Source organism: Prionailurus bengalensis, chromosome A3 (genome assembly GCF_016509475.1).
Source record: "Prionailurus bengalensis isolate Pbe53 chromosome A3, Fcat_Pben_1.1_paternal_pri, whole genome shotgun sequence".
Classification (NCBI taxonomy): Eukaryota; Metazoa; Chordata; class Mammalia; order Carnivora; family Felidae; genus Prionailurus; species Prionailurus bengalensis.
In genome coordinates, this window is record NC_057354.1 from 5661033 (window position 1) to 5674438 (window position 13406).

Here is a 13406-nt window from a genome sequence, read left to right on the forward strand (position 1 = left end):
ATACCGTTTTTTAAAATACAAATGAATTTTCCATAAAATTTAAAGGCACCGTAATACCTTCAATGCGTTCTCAATTCAACAAGAGAGATCTTAATGTTTTAAAAATAACCGAGTGGAAAATGGCACCTCTGGATTAGAGAGTGACGCCTGATTCTTTTAGTTTGGTGACCGAGCAAGGTACAGTTTGAGAGTTTGTATTCTTCCTAAATTATGTTTTTTGGCGGGTGTGAAATTTTCCCTTTGGACATTCACTGTCACTGCCCCGCAGGTCAGTTCGCCTCTCTTTTGTTTCGCTGAAACTGCTTCGTTTATGCTTTTTAAGTAATTAGCAGAGAGAGAAGAAAACGTGATGAAATGTGTACCTGTAAAGAATGTATACTCTGTGATGCCCGAACGGGCGGGGGAGTGTTTCTCTTTCGCCAGTTGACGAGGCTTTTCCCAACGCCAAGCGTTAAGCGAAATGCCTCGTTAGAACCTAAAAGTAACTGATACCCACCTTCATAGAGATATATTTTTCATCCTTTTCTTCTTAGCTCAGCAGCTGCTTTTGCTCTGAACTTCCCCCCTTAGTTTAACATCATTGATACGGGTCCCACATGCCAGTTTCTTGGCTTGATTGACATAGAATGGGCAAATAAAATTGGGAGATATTAGAAATGTGCATCATGATGATTTGATACATGGGTACATTGTGGAAGCGACGCCTCCCATCGGTGAACTAGATTCAAATTCTTAAGATGCTGGTCTGCTCTCCTAAGCCCAGAGCCCGGTGTCCTGGGAACGTAGAAGCACCTTCCAGCGGGAAGGGCATTCTTTTCATGCAGCACAATAGTTGAGTTCACATAGTAAGACTTGAACCCTATGGTCTCTTGCGTGCCGTCATTGTGACTATTTGACCTCTTGTAACACTTCCTTCCTCTTTGTTGTTTCAAGATGTTTTGCATAACTCAATAAAATGAAATGACTCAAAATGGCTCTCTTCGTTTTATGTGAATGGCGGTTCTTAAAAACGTGGATGTGGAGAAACTGGAACCTTGGGCGCTGTTTGGTGGGAACGTAAACTGGTGCAGCCACTATGGAAAATAGTATGGAGGTTCCTCAACAAATTAAAAATAGAATTAGCAGGGGCGCCCGGTGGGGCTCGGTCGGTTGAGCGTCCGACTCTTGGTTTTGGCTCAGGTCACGATCTCACAGGTCCACGGGATCAAGCCCCGTCTCAGGCTCTGAGCTAAGAGCGTGGAGGCTGCTTGGGATTCTCTCTCTCCCCGCCTCTCTCTCTGCCCTTCCCATGCGTGCTCTCTCTCTCAAAATAAATAAGTGGTGAAAAAATGGTTACGAGAGTGAATTCTTATTGTCTGTATTTTACTACGGTTAAGTTTTTTTGTTCTTTAAGAAGAACACAAGAAACGCGTTTGAAAGTACAAGACCGATACGTAGCTAAACCCCACCAACGACTCTTCAGCCGTCTTTTGTAGGTAATTTGCAGGATATCGCATGCATCACACCTCTCTCAGAATAAAAATAAATAAACATTAAAAAAATAGAATCACCCTATGAGCCGGTACCTTGGTTACGTACCCCTAAAGAATTGAAAGCGGGGTCTCAAAGAGATATTTGTATGCCCACGTTCACAGCGCCGTCATTCACAATAGCCCAAAGGTGGAAACAAGCTAAATGTCCATCAGTGGATGAATGGATCAATAAAATGTGCTCTATCCATACGGTGGAATATAATTCTGCCTTAAAAAGGAAGGAAATTGTAACACAGGCTACAACACGGACGAACCTTGAGGCTACTATGCTCGGTGAGGTCAGCCAGGCACGAGCAAATACCCTTGTGTGTGGGACTGAGAGTCGCCCAGTTCATAGAGACAGAAAGCGGAACGGTGGCGACCAGGGGTTGGGGGTAGGGAATGGGGAGTTAGTGTTTAGTGGGGTAGGGTTTCACTTTTGCAAGACGATAATCCGAGCTCTGGAGGTTGGTTGCACCACAGCGTGAACGTTCTCAACACTACTGAGCTGTACCCTTAAAAATGGTGTGCAGGGGGCGCCTGGGTGGCTCAGTCGGTTGAGCAGCTGACTTCGGCTCAGGTCATGATCTCGCAGGCCGTGAGTTCGAGCCCCGCGTCGGGCTCTGGGCTGATGGCTCAGAGCCCGGAGCCTGTTTCCGATTCTGTGTCTCCCTCTCTCTCTGCCCCTCCCCTGTTCATGCTCTGTCTCTCTCTGTCTCAAAAATAAATAAACGTTAAAAAAAATTTAAAAAAAAATGGGTTTGGTGTTGATCTGGCTGCATTTCAAGGATGAGAGATGCAAAAAACTCCCATGCTGTTCCGCCTTCTTGACCCGCTCTGGACACTTAGGGTGCCTGGGCGGCTCAGTCGGTTAAGCGTCCGACTCTTGATTTCGGCTCAGGTCTCGATCTCCCGGTTCGTGGGTTCCAGCCCCGAGTCGGGCTCTGCGCTGACGGTGTGGAGCCTGCTTGGGATTCTCGCTCTCTCCCCACCCCCCACCCCGCCCCTCCCACGCATGCCCTCTCTCTCAAAATAAATAAATAAATGCTTCTAAAAAACGGGTAAGAGAGTAAATGTCTTCTTATGTATTTTACTACAATTAAATGTTTTTGCTTTAAAAAGAGCACAAGAGGGGCACCTGGGTGGCTCGGTCGGTTGGACGACCAACCTCGGCTCAGGTCAGGATCTCACAGTCCGTGAGTTCAAGCCCCACGTCGGGTTCTTGCTGACAGCTCGGAGCCTGGAGCCGGCTTCGGATTCTGTGTGTCCCTCTCTCTCTCTGCCCCTCCCCCACTCGCACTCTGTCTCTCTCTCAAAAATAAAAAAATGAAAAAAAAACCATTAAAAACATTTTTGTAAAAAAGTTAAAAAAAAAAAAAGAACACAAGAAACATGTTGGAAAGTACAAGACCAGTATGTATCTAAGCCCCACCAACAACTCTTCAGCCGTCTTTTGTAGGTAATTTGCAGTATGTTGCATGCATCACACGTGGAGGAGGTATTACGTGGAATTAAATTCAGATGCTCGGCTTTGGTTCAGTTATGTGCCCAGACTCCCACCTGACACCCGGATAAAAGGAGAAACTCATGAGCTCCTCAAGTGCATGATTGGGTCTCTGTGACAGGAGCAAGGACAATAGTCCCCACAAGAGGGCAGGCATGGCTTTCTTTTCCAGCATCGGGACAGGCTCCTTGAGCTGCCGGAGACTGATTAGACTCTCCAGGTACAACAAAGTCCTGGAGATTAGTTTGTTGGGTTTTGTACTGCACCGAAGAATGAAGAAAAAGTGCTCTGCCTTCAAGAGAAGCAGGAGGATTCTTGCACTTGACGTTGCTAAGAGAGGGGCCTTTGCAAAACCTTCGTGTGAGGACACTTTCCTCGGCTCTGCTTTTTCGAATGCTTTTAAAATGGTTTTGGGGGCACCTGGGTGGCTCAGTGGGTTACGCCTCCGACTTCGGCTCAGGTCACGATCTCACAGTCCGTGGGTTCGAGCCCCACATCGGGCTCTGTGCTGCCAGCTCGGAGCCTGGAGCCTGCTTCGTATCCTCTGTCTCCCTCTCTCTCTTTCTGCCCCTCCCCCACTTGTGCGCTCGCGCGCTCTCTCTCTCTCTTAATAAGTAAATAAACTTTAAAAAATAAAAATAAAATAAAATGGTTTTGAGATCCAGCAGGAAACCACCCTGGAATGTACACCACTTGCACAATTTAACGTCTCCGTTTGCGGGGAAGGGTGTTTAGGTTGCAACATTGTTTGACAACAGCTCTACGTATGAGGGATGCTTTTTCAACAAACCGAAGGCCTGACAGATGCCTCTATTGTTCGAGGTCGGTCACTGAAAGAGTTGGGGAGGGAGGGGTCAGTCCTGATGAAATAGAAGCAGTTTGTATTATAAAGTTCCTACCTTTTGAAAATGGCGAGAAATTCTTTTCCAGATGTTCTTTCGGCTAGAAACACTGACACATTTCGATAACCACTGAGAACCTCACTGAGCAGCCCCTGCGAATGTATTCTTCAGGACAAACCGATCCTTGAGGGGCCGGGCTGTTAAACACGTCCAGTGAAAGCCTTAGGACCCTCGACTGAAATCCTCGGCTGTTTCTACGTTTCCCTATCTTTTCATGGCAGTTGATATTTAATTGAGTGTATCAGACAAAACAGAGATTTTTAAAAAAATTTTTTTAATGTTTATTTTTGACAGAGCATGAGCGGGGGAGGGGCAGAGAGCGAGAGGGAGACACAGAATCCGAAACAGGCTCCAGGCTCCGAGCTGTCAGCGCAGAGCCCCACGCGGGGCTCGAACCCATGAACCGTGAGATCGTGACCCGAGCCGAAGTCGGACGCTTCACAGACGGAGCCACCCAGGCGCCCCACTGAAAAAATAATTTTTAAAGAGATTCTAGGATTCTTCTATTAGGTAAAAACAGCCATTTTGTCAGTTAAATAATTTGTCGTAAGCAGGGAAAAAGTTTCATTACACGGGCACACCCGGGTTTGCTGCTGGGAGAGGAGGTTTTAAATACAGCTGCCCCCAGGAGTTCAAAGATTGGTTTTAAATGAAATCCGGGAACGCACATGCGTGTTCTGTCCCAGCCACGGAGCCTCATGAGACCAGCTTACAGTTCGGATACCAGCTCCTTTAAAAAGCTAGCGTGTGGGGGGCATCTGGGTGGCTCAGTCTATTAAGTATCTGACTTCGGCTCAGATCATCATCTCACGGTTTGTGAGTTCAAGCCTCGTGTTTTGGATCCTCTGTCCCCCTCCCCTGCTGGTTCTTGCGTTCCCTCAAAATAATTAAGTAAACTTAAGAAAACAAAAAAAGCTAGTATTTGAAAGCAGGACGCTTTTGGAGGAGGTGGAGAAAATTAGACTTCACTGGTAGACGTGTCCCCCTGAGCAGGGAGACCCAGGATGAACACTGGCGACCGCAGGGTCAGCCCCGCGTGACTTCTCCCCGAAGTGGCCGCGGCGGCTGACCTCGCTCTTTGTTGACTTTGCGAGCCTGGATTTGAGAACGTGATCCCAAGAAATGTCGATATCCCACACCCTGTGGATGAACGAATCCGTGTTGTATCGGAATACCGAGCGTCCAGTCCCTCAGAAGCGCCAACTCTGAACGCAAGTTTTTAAGGAACCGAGAAGGGCCGGATTACGCACAAGTTGCCAGGTTGCCATCTGGTGCGTCGGCTGGAGGAGGTGGGGGGGGGGGGGGCAGAGGTCTGCAGGGAGAGGAAGGAGGTGCCGGGCACGCTGCTGGGCGGCACAGAGAGGGAGACCCAGTCGGCGACAGGAGCCAGCGGGCGGCACCTCCACATGTGTGTGCCTACAGGGGCTCCCCGTCCTCTGGGGGTGCTTCCTGCTCCCGCGGCAGCCTGTGCCGGGCGCCCAGGTCGCCACTTGGATATGTACTTGTGTCGGTCACCTGCTCACTCCATCTGCCTTGGCCAGCGGGGGTCCTCCTGAAGTGTGGCTCTGCGTTTGTCTTGCCCCACAATACACCTGACCTCCACCTGATCCCGTCACCTGGGCAGGGGGGCAGTTCTGGCTCCTTCGAGGCGCTCAACAGCAGTGGTTCAGAAATCTCTGGGCATTGGGATCACCTAGGGAGCTTGTGAAAAATACAGACTCCTGGACCGGGGCCCTGCAGGCCCACGGAGTTGGAATCTTGGGGAACAGCACCCGAGAATCAGCATTTTCCATAGCCAGTTTGGGGCCCTGGAGCGGGGGGCGGGGGATCTGCCCTCCAGGCCGGGTTTCTTCCCTGTTTCCACAGATGTTGGAAAAACTGAAGATGCTTTCGGTAGCCAGGCCCCGAGCGTCTCATTCTAGGTGGTTCTGCCCCCAAAGGGGGCTCGGCCTCTCTCTGGTGGCCTACCAACGGGTTTTCGTTCCAGAAGGAATGCAAGAAGGCAGAGCTCGGGAAGTGACACGTGGCCCGTGCTGTGGAATTTGCTGGGCCTCCTCCGTGGTTTGGCCCTGAGATCACGCGCTCAGGTGACCTGGCAGCAAATGTGACAACAGTTTGGCAGTGACAAAGCATAACCCGTGGGCGGGGGAAGGGGACGGCTGCAAGATTCGGGATCTGTGGCCGGCACAGGCTTTGCTCTTCTAGGCTGACGAGACCCACGTCATGCAAAGCACGAACGAGTCTAACTGACCGCTAGAAAGCGCGTTCGTCTGACCCGGCCAGGTTTTTGTCCCATGTCGGAGCGATGTGCCGCTCTGAGTAACACAGACCCATGTCAGAATAAGATCATCTGTCTCTTCTTAAATTTTTTTTAATGTTTTATTTATTTTTAAGATAGAGAGAGACAGAGCATGAGTGGGAGAGGGGCAGAGAGAGAGGGAGACACAGAACTGGAAGCAGGCTCCAGGCTCCAAGCCATCAGCACAGAGCCCGACGCAGGGCTCAAACCCACGAATCGCGAGATCTTGACCCGAGCTGAAGTCGGATGCTCAACCGACTGAGCCACCCGGGTGCCCCAAACAGCTGTCTCTTCCTAAAAATTATTCCTACCTTTTGTTTCAAGGGGTAGGAGGATCTCAGCATGGATGGATGGATGTCTCCTGATGCTTGTTCATTATTTTTGCAACTGTCTGTTTAAAAAAAAAAAAATTCCACCAAGAGTCAGAAACTAGTCATGGGAAGGTGGGGACTCCAAATGTGGCCAAATGGAACTTCATTTACTAATCACGTGTTTTATCTAAGCGAAATGGATACCAGAATTCTTCTTCGTGCTATTTTCCAAGAACGCTTTTCTTTTTCGTTTTCTTGCATGTTTTTTATTTTGTTTGAGGTGCGGCACGCATACGGTATAATCCCCCCTTGTGTACGATTCTACGAGAAATGAATGGTCATGTAACCGTCACCACGGCCAAGATTCAGAGCATCGCCCACCCCTCCCCAAATTCCACCTGGCTTTGTAGCCAGCCACTCCCCCGTGCCCTGCCCCGAGCAAAACCACTGCTTTCTTTAGGTCCCTGGGGTTGTCATTCCCAACGTGTCACAGAGATGGAACTAAACGCTGTGTATTTGGGCCCGGCTTCTCGTATTCAACAGTCTGACTCTGAGATTCAACCCTGCTGTTGTGTGGGTCTCTTCGCCCTTTTATTTGAGTCGTGTACCACTGTATGACCCTCTGTGATTTGCGTTTCCATTCACCAGCTCAAGGACACGTGAGTCGTGTCCAGTTGGGGAAGACTATGAACGAAGCCATTATAAACATTTGTGCACAAACACGTGCTTTCATTTCTCTGGCGCTGAGAATTCTGAGTCCTAAGGTAGATGTATGTCTAACTTTATAAGCAATTGCCATGGGGGCGCCTGGGTGGCACGGTCGGTGGAGCATCCGACTTCCGGTCCGGTCATGATCTCTCGGTTTGTGAGTTCGAGCCCCGCATCGGGCTCGCTGCTGTCGGCACAGAGCCTGCTTCCGATTTTGTGTCCCCCTCTCTCTGCCCTTTTCTCTCTCTCAAAAATAAATAAATACTAAAAATAAAAAAAAAAAAAAAGTGCCAGCAACTGCCAAACTGTTTCCCAAAGTGGGTGTACCATCCGGTCCCCCCGCCAGCCGGAAACGAGCACTCCAGGAATGAATATTCCAGTGGCCCCACATCCTCACCAGGTTTTGTGAGGGTTTGTCCCGTTTTGTTTACAGCCATCTTACTTGGGATACCTCATGGCGGACTTGACTTGCATCTCACTAATAACTTGTGATTTGGAAAATCCTCCCGTAGGCCCACTGTCACCTTCCTAGCTTCTTGAGCAAAATGTCTGGTCAGATCTTTTCATAATGTTCTACAAGAGGAATGCTGGAGAGTTATTTATAGATTCTGGACACAAGTTCTCTATCAGACACATGTTTGGCAGATCTTTTCTCACAGTTGGTGTCTTGCCTTTTCATTCTCTTAACAGTTTTCCCCAAAGAGCAGATTTTGTTTTTTTAATTCTGATGAAATCTAACTTATTTTGTTTTTGATGAATCCTTCTGTTAGTGTCCTATATTCGGCGTAACTCAAGGTCACGGGATGTTTTCCTAGGTTTGCCTCTAGAGGTTTTGTGATCTTATGCTTTGCGTTTAAGTCTGCTGTCCATTTTAAGTCAGATTTTGTTTACGATGCAAGGTGCGGATCGAGGTTCGTCTTTTCGCTGTGGATGACTAGGTGTTCCGGGGCCATTTATTGAAAAAACTATGCTTTGTGTATTGAATCCCCCTCGCAGCTGTGCTGAAAGCAAATTGGCCACACATGTGGGGCTCCATTTCTGGACTCCATTCCGTTCCACCCAGTCCAGCTTTTTGTCAGGACCAGGCTGCCTTGATTCCTATAACGTCGCGGTAATATCGAAACAGAAAATGTGAGTCCTCCGACACTGTTCTTTTCCGTCATTGTTTTGGTTATTTGAGATCTTTTGCCTTTCCCAATAGACTTTCAAATACACCTGTTAATCTGTACAGGAAAATGTTGCCGAGACGTAGATTTATAGATCCTTCTGGAAAGAATTTAGCATTTTAACAATATAGTCTTTCAGTCCATGAACACCGTTTATCTCTCCACGTAGTCGGGTCTTCTTTGATATCTCTCGTCATTGTTTGTAGTTTTCAGCATATAGAACTTGCACAGATGTTGGATACATACCAGAGTTTTTCATGGTTTTTTTGGTTTGGTTTGTTTTTCGGCGCTATTGTAAATTGTAGTGTTTCTAAAACTTTGACTTCTTATTGTTCATTGTTAGCATAGTTGAGTTTTGTATATTGACCTTGTATCCTGCAACCTTGCTAAACTCACTTATGATACGTTCTGGTAGTCTATAGATTCCTTTATGTTTTGTATATAGACAGTCAGGCCATCTGCAAATAGAGACAATTTTATTTTTCCCTCTCCAGTCTGTCTCTATTTTTATTTTCTTGCCATATTACACCATCTACGATCTCCAGTATGACATTGAATGGAAGTGGTAAGAAAAGACACCTTTGCTTTGTTCCCAATTTAGGGGAAGGATACTGAGTGTTCTTGCCATTGAGTACGATGGTACCTATAAGTTTTTCGTAAATGCCCTTTATTGGATTGAGGCCATTTCTTTCTGTTACCAGTTTGCTGAGAGTTCATCATGAATGAATGTTGAATTTTGTCGAATGTTTTTTCTGTATCAGTTAAGATGTTTATATGTTTTTTCTGTATCTGCTGATGTGATGGATTACATTGGCTGAATTTCTCATGTTGAACCAGCCTTGCCTTCAGGATAAACCTTCCTTGGTTGTGATATATTATCCTTTTTTATATTTTGCCAGAGTTGATTTGAGAATGTTTTGTTGAGCTTTATTTTTCATTTAGGTTCATAAGCAATACTGGCCTATGGTTTTCTTTTCTTGTGATATCTTTTGTATTAGGATAATGCTAGCCTTATAAAATGACTTAGGAAATGTTCCCTCCTTCCCTGTTTTCTAGAAAAGTTTGTGTAGAATTAGGATTATTTCTTCCTTGAATGGTGGTATTTACCAGTGAAGGCACCTAGTCTGGTCTTTTCTTTATTAGAAAGTCGTAGGGGCGCCTGAGTGGCTCAGTTGGTTAGCGTCTGACTTCGGCTCGGGTCATGATCTCACACTTCACGGGTTCAAGCCCTGCTTCGGGCTCTGTGCTGTCAGCTCGGAGCCTGGAGCCTGCTTTGGATTCTGTGTCTCCCTCTCTGCCCCTCCCCTCCTTGTGCTCTGTCTGTCTCTCTCTCAAAAGTTAACATTAAAAAATTAAAAAAAAAAAAAAAAAAAAAGAAAGCTGTAACTGTGAATTCCATTTCTTTGATAACTATGAGATTATTCAGGTTATCTATTCTTTCTTTTCTTTTTTTTTTCCCAGCCCATCCCCCCACCCATCTCCCCTCTGGCAACCACCGGTTTGTTCTCTGTATTTAAGAGTCTTTTTTGTTTGTCTCTCTCTCTCTCTCTCTCTCTTTTTTTTTTTTTTTTTTTTTTGTCTCTTTCATTTGTTTGTTTCTTAAATTCCACATACAAGTGAAATCATATGGCGTGGTCGGTCCGGCCAGGCGTTTATCAATTTTGTTGATCTTTTCAAATAACCAGTTTTTTCTTTCATTGATTTGCTTTGTCATTTTCTGGATTTTAATTTTGTTGACTTCTGCTCTTATCTTTATAATTGCATTCCTTCAGTTTACACTTGCCGTTCTTTTTCCTGGTTTCCTCAGGTAGAAGCTTGGGTAACTCACTTGAGACCATTTTCATTTTCTAACGCTTGATGTTATAAAATTCCCTGTGGGCACCACTTTATTTGCATTTTATAAATCTTGAGATGTTGTGTGTTTATTTTTAGCCAGCTCAAAATAATTTCTACTTTCCCTTGAGATTCCCACTTGGATCCCTGGGTTATTTAGAAGTATGTTTAACTTTCAAATATTTGGGAATTTCCCAGATACCTTTCTGTTGGTGATTTCCAGATTTATTACATTATGATCGGAGAATGGACTTTGTCTGATAGCATTTCTCTGAAATTTGTCAGGGTTTGTTTTATTGTCCGGAGTAAGGTCTACCTTGGACAATGTTCTGTGTGCCCTTGAGAAAAATGTGTATCCTGCCGTTGGGCGGAATGTTCTGAAATGTCAGGTCAAGTTGATTGTATTGGCCAGGTCTTTTATATCCTTACTGATTTTCTGTCTTTTTGTTCTTTCAACACCTTAGAGAGGAGAGTGTTGAGGCCTTCAACTATAATTCTGCATTTGTCTATTTGTCCTTTGGTTGTTTTTTTTTTTTTTAATTTTCATTTTAAGCTTATTTATTTATTTTGAGAGAGACAGAGACAGCATGAGTGGGGGGGGGGGGGACAGAGAGAGAGAGAAAATCCCAAGCAGGCTCTGTGCTGTCAAGGCAGAGCCCCATGCGGGGCTCGAACTCACAAAACCACACGATCATGACCTGAGCCGAAACGCTTACCTGAGTGAGCCACCCAGCTCCCCCTATCCTTCGGGTTTTTGCTGCATATGTTTTGAAGAGGCATGCCGGCCTCCACTTGGGTCTCCGTGTTATTAAGTGCTGTGCCCGTGCACTTGCTAAAATTGCCTCGCCAAGTTGCAAGGTGCTGAGAAATGAGGGCTGGAGACGGAGGCCTTGAACATAACGGCCGCCGGGCGCCGGGAGGAGCCGACCCTCCTTCACTGCTGGTGGCAGAGCATTTGGGGCCAGCCTCCCGTAGGGCCTTTCAGTCAGTGAGGTGGGGGAGGTCACTGCATAAAAAGAACTGATTCTAAACTGGGACTCAGGATCTGGAGCGGCCGTGCTCACGTCCTCACCCCACCCCAGGTGACCTCAGGCAGAGCCCTTGGCCTCTTGGACCCCCATTTCCTCAAGTCCCTCAACACGCATAAGTTGAATGCACCTACTGGATGCTGGGAAAACCAAATGAGATAAAGTGTGGTTCTTGCCTTGAAGATGCTTATACCCTCTCCTTACTTTTTTTTTTTTTTTAAGTCTATTTATTTATTTTGAGAGAGCGAGAGAGCACAAGTGGGGAAGGGGCAGACAGAGAGGGGGAGAGAGAGAATCCCAAGCAGGCTCTGCACTTGCAGGGCCTGAGGTGGGGCTTGAACCCACAAACTGCGAGATCATGACCTGAGCTTAACCGGCGGAGCCACCCCGGTGCCCCGGTGTACTCTCTCTTTCCCTGAAGAACACACCAGCCCCCACCCTCCACCCTCCACCCTCCACCCTCCACCCCTGCGTGTGATATCCTGCCTCCTCTCTGCTGGTAAACCTTTAACAACCGCTTTGGGTGGGAGAACCCTATTGGCGGTGTTTGCCCAGATTCCGTGGTGGAAATACCCCCTCCGTGGCACGTTTCAGGCTACCAGGGTGACTCAGAAGAGACACCCAGGCGCGCACCGTCATCCGGCATTTCCGCTGTAGGGCGACAACAGACGTCGATAACCCCGAGGGCATGGATAATAGGAAAGTGTCGCAAAAATAAGCAGGGAGTGATAAGTTCTGAGTATTTCATCACCTTGGGTTTGAATATAATTCATTTCATTATAAGCTTATATTATTGGATTTTAATCCTGGCCACATACACCAACCGATATGCAACACTGGTAATTCAGCCATCAGCTGTGCGGGTTCAGAGGTGCACAGAGACCCGATCCCGACTCGGACAAGGCTCAGACAAGCTCCCCCAGCAGGGAACGAATTGGTTCGCGTCACAGGACGGTCCACGGTAACTCTTCAGCAAGGGGTCTTGGGTTTTCTGTTTCCAACAACGTCTACAGTAATCTGGCTCCCTGCGGGGGCGCGAGCGGCCAGCCTGGGAGAGCCTGGGGCCTGCAGGGCTCTGATTGGCCAGCCCTGGCCACGCCCCCTCCGGGGGCAGGGGGTGGAGTTAGCAGCAGGGGACCGGAGCCCAGAGCGAGCTTCAGGAAACCTCGGAGTGACGGGCGCGGGGGTCCCCTGGTCAGCGAGGGTCTACCACGCACAGCCGCGGAGGCGCTTGGGTAACCGGAACTCCCTCAGAAGCATTCAGGTTGAGGCTTTGCAGTCTTGGGATGTTCTTAAACTCTCGGTGCTCAAGGGTTTCAGAGTCCAGACGTAATCCGTGTCTGTTTGCACAAAGGAAACAGTAAATATAAGCGGTGGATCAGAACACAGTTATCGCCCCAGCCTCCAGCGCCACCCCCCCCCCAACCCCCTTGCCCTCGTGGGCGCCCCGTCGGGGCTCTGCCTCCCAGACACACGGGCACGGGCACCAGGGGGATTTTGTTGCGCTTTTGCGGAAGTAGACCCAGACCACACACGTGACCCTGCAGCTTGCTTTTTCTCACCGCTGGAGCTAAATCTTGGGGCTTCCCTCCCAGTCAGCAGAGAGAGCCCTGCAAACGCGAGGGGTGAGTCTAGCCAAGACTGGCAGCTGGAGGCCTTTTCATTCATTGCTCCTACTGAAGACCTTTCGAGACTTCTAAATTTGGTCAGAGTGTCGGAGGCGGTGCAGGGTGCCTGCGTGCTAAAAATACCAGCCCCGGTCTGGGGTGGAGGCTGCCCCCGGGGTCCTCCACAGGCACTGTCAGTCCCCTCCTAAGACCCTTGGACTCTCTGTGCCAACACCGGTGCCCCAGGCCACGCAGATGGCAGCGCGGCGCTGGTCCCCAGGTGACCAGGCTGGAATACCCAAACCGCGCCAAAGGGAGTCACTCCCCGCTGTGGTCTCATGACCTCCTCGCTCGGTACGACCGCTGCAGGGTTTGGACCAGGTCTGGGTACCGCTTTACTGATACTTATTTTCAACTCGTTTTTTGCTTGTTTATTGCTTGTTTATTTCTTGTTTCTTTCCTTCTTTCTTTCTTTCTTTCTTTTTCTTCTTTCTTTCTTTCTTTTTCTTCTTTCTTTCTTTCTTTCTTTCTCTTTTG